Source organism: Canis aureus, chromosome 11 (genome assembly GCF_053574225.1).
Source record: "Canis aureus isolate CA01 chromosome 11, VMU_Caureus_v.1.0, whole genome shotgun sequence".
NCBI lineage: Eukaryota > Metazoa > Chordata > Mammalia > Carnivora > Canidae > Canis > Canis aureus.
Window position 1 is genome coordinate 28230001 of NC_135621.1, and position 3546 is coordinate 28233546.

The following is a 3546-nucleotide window of genomic DNA, read 5'->3' on the forward strand; positions in this document are numbered from 1 at the left end:
CAATGAATAATAGTCACAATAATAGTAGCAAATCCAGAGTCTTTGTTATGTGCTAAGTGCCATTCTAAGCACTTCACATATTAACTCATTTAACTCCCAACAGCTTTAGACCCATTTTTCAGATGGGAAAACTGAAGCATTGAGAGGCAAATAACCTGGTTAAAGGTCACACAGCTAAAAAGCGGTGGGTTCTCAAAATCCTGAAAAGTGAGGCTTATAACCCTGATTCTAAAGATCAGGAAACAGGGTCAAAAAGGAGAGAGTGCCTCCCCCTCCAAGACCCATAGGAAGTGACCAGGCCTGAACTCACAGCCAGGTCTGACCCCAAGTCTCAGCCTCTCCACTGCACTGAGCAGGTGGGGATCTCAATTTCCATATTTCTCAAATGGGTCTGACACCCACGTCACGAATTAAGTGTGAGGACCAGATGTTAACTGGAAAAGTGCTCTGTAAATGGATGGGTACCAAAAACATGATAGCTACATTCATAAAGCACTTAGGATGTGTTCATTTAACCCTCAGGCAGGAAAAGCAACCTGCCACTGCCTGCTCCCAAACGGGCCTCCTAGCAACTCCTGCCCCAAGGAGATATCTCAAGGAAGAAAGCCTGGTAGCAGGGGGGAGGTGATGTTGGGAAGGTCTGTTTATCCGGCTGGGAGCGCAGTCCTAGGATAGAGAAATGGGAGAGTCCGAGGGTGGTTTAGAAGCTACAGGACAGATGACTCTTCTCATGTGGAGTGAAGAAAAACGGGAGAATGGCACCCCAGTTTCTAGCTGGGGTGAGACAGAGGAAAGGAGAGAAGGAGCAGTTTGGGGGAGGAGAGCAAACTCCATTTGGGACAAGTTGAGGCTGAGAGGTTGGTGGGACCCACAGGAGAAGGAGGACATGCCCAGGAGGCTGTGGAAAGCCTAGGGAGGTCTGAGCTCATGCAGGCTTGGGTGGCTTACCCAACAGCCAGTAGATTCACCAGCCCTCCTTGTACCTGTTTCTCAGGAGGGGAGTTGAGTCCCGCTACCAGGTTCCTCTGGGACATCTCCTGCCAGTGTCCACCATGCCAGGGCCCCAACAAGGGGTGGCCACAGAACTCCTCTTGGAGCAAAGCTGCCAAGGTGCACTGTCCTCAGATTAAGTTGTGTCTCCTCTCCAGGCAATTCCAGGGACATGAACTTGAGCACAGAAGTTGGTAGACTCTGTGGGCACCAGGGTAGGACTTCACACTTCACCTCAGCTTCAAGAACTTTCCCTAAACTGAGGACTGTCCTGCCAGAGAACAGTCTTCCCACCGAAGAGTGAGCTCCCTGTGATGGGTTACAACCACAACCAACCTCCCAACCAAGCAAGTCTTTCTGCCCCTCTTCCTGTCCTGGAATCCATGCCCACCTTGAATCTGCTTCCCCACCTACCCCTCCAGGCTTCACCACCTCTCGGGAACACTGCCATCCTGCTCCCCCACTCTGTGCCTCAAACGCCACTCAGGCTGGGTTCCCTAAAGGTCCTTGGCATGTCATAGGTGCTCAATAACTGTGATTTGCCTAGACAAATGGCTTGACATTCATTCATTCCTTCAACAAACATCTGTCACGCACCTACTATGTGCCCGAAACCACTAGAGGCTCTGCAGCTACAGTGAGAACAAGATACAAGAGATTTGTGGTCCTTTGTGATTGAGAAGACAGGCAACAAATAGGAATAAACAGTAAAATATCTGGTAGTCAGAAAAGAGTAAGTGAGGGGCACCTGGGGGCTCAGTCGGTTAAGCAGTGAAGCATCTGCTTTGGGCTCAGGTCTTGATCTCAGGGTCCTGGGATCGAGCCCTGCATTGGGCTCCCTGCTCAGCAGGGAGCCTGTTTCTCCCTCTCCTCTGCCCCTCCCCCAGTCTGTTCTCTCTCTCTCTCTCTCTCTCTCTGTGTGTAAAATAAACAAAATCTGAAAGAAAGAAGAAAGAAAGAAAGAGAGAAAGAAAGAAAGAAAGAAAGAAAGAAAGAAAGAAAGAAAGAAAGAAAGAAAGAAAGAAAGAAAGTTACAGTAAGTGCTGTGGAGAAAAGCAGCATGGAGGGGCAGCAGGAGGGGGATGGGGTGGGGTGGGGACAATAATTTAAATAGCCGCCATCTGTGGCATGATTACTGCCCCAGGCCCAAGACTCAAGACCTAACAGAAGCATCAGCCCACAGAATCCTCACAACAACCCTTGAAGGTGGGTGCCATTATAGTTTTCATTTTGCAGATGAGGAAACTAAGGCATGGGCAGGATAAATCTCTGGCCCCTGGTCCCAGCCAGCTCTGAAGCAGACCATGTGGCCTCACAGGCTGTGCTGGAAGCCACATGTTCACTGGGTTGGGGTGGGGGATGTCCCACCAAACTGAAACCCCAAAGCTCCCCATGCCCTGGGACAGGACACCATCAGTGAGGTGTGACCCAAAAAAGCTGCATGCTTGGTTTAATGCTCTGCTGTCATTATCTTAATAACTTCTGAACAAGGGGCCCCTCATTTTTATTTTGCACTGGGCTCTCCAGATATGTAGCCAGTCCTGCTCTCAGAGAAACAAGGCCTCCAACAGATGCCCGCCCTGCTCCCCTCCTGTCTTCCTCCTGCCTGCCAGTCCTCATCACAGCAGCTCAATGGTCACTGTTGGCCGGTCTTCCCACCAGACTCCTTGACCATAAGAGGCAGAGCAATTCTCCTCTGTGTCTGTAAAGACCAGTATAAGGGAGACACAGCGTAGAGACTCGGGACCTATTGGCTGGATTGGACCAGCTGGCATGGGATGGAATGATCTGGCACCTCTGATGTCCTGTGATTTCCCTCTGGCTCCCTCCTGACTCTTGGTCCTGGGCTTTTCACCCAGAGTGGCCTCTTAGGACATACCCAGTTAGGGGCTCTGAGGTCCAGAGAAGTCCCTACCACCTGTCCATCCCTGTCCCCTGGACCCTCAACTCCACCCGTGTGGGCTGAACGGATTCAGACCTTTTCTTTCTTTGTTTTTTGTTTTGTTTTGTTTTGTTTTTTAAGGATTGTATGTATTTATTCATGACAGACACACAGAGAGGCAGAGACATAGGAAGAGGGAGGAGAACCAGGCTCCATGCAAAGAGCCAGATGTGGGGCTCGAGCCAGGAGTCAAAGGCAGATGCTCAACCGCTGAGCCACCCAGGCATCCTGGATTCAGACCTTCTCATGCTTTCTCTGGGTTGGCAAAAGAGGCCCAAAGGGGACTGGCTGCCTTGGATTGCCAACAAGGACATGTGGGAGGGGATAAAAGCCCCAGCCTCTGGCTCTTGTTCCTCTCTGTGCCCCCCAAGCCATTTGGGGACCTGAGGTTTTGTCCTCTGTGATTGAGAAAGCCCCCAGGATCCTGGCTGGAGGCTCAGCACACCCGTAGACCTCAAGCTCCCAGCAAGGAAATTAGAGGAGCCAAGGCCCAAGGTCCATGGTCCTCTGTGATCTTTAAGCCTGAACACTCAGGAGACTCAGGTGTTCACAGTGATGTGGGAAACAAAGGCAGAAGACAAATTAAGTTTCCTTACTCCCTACAGCCCACTGAC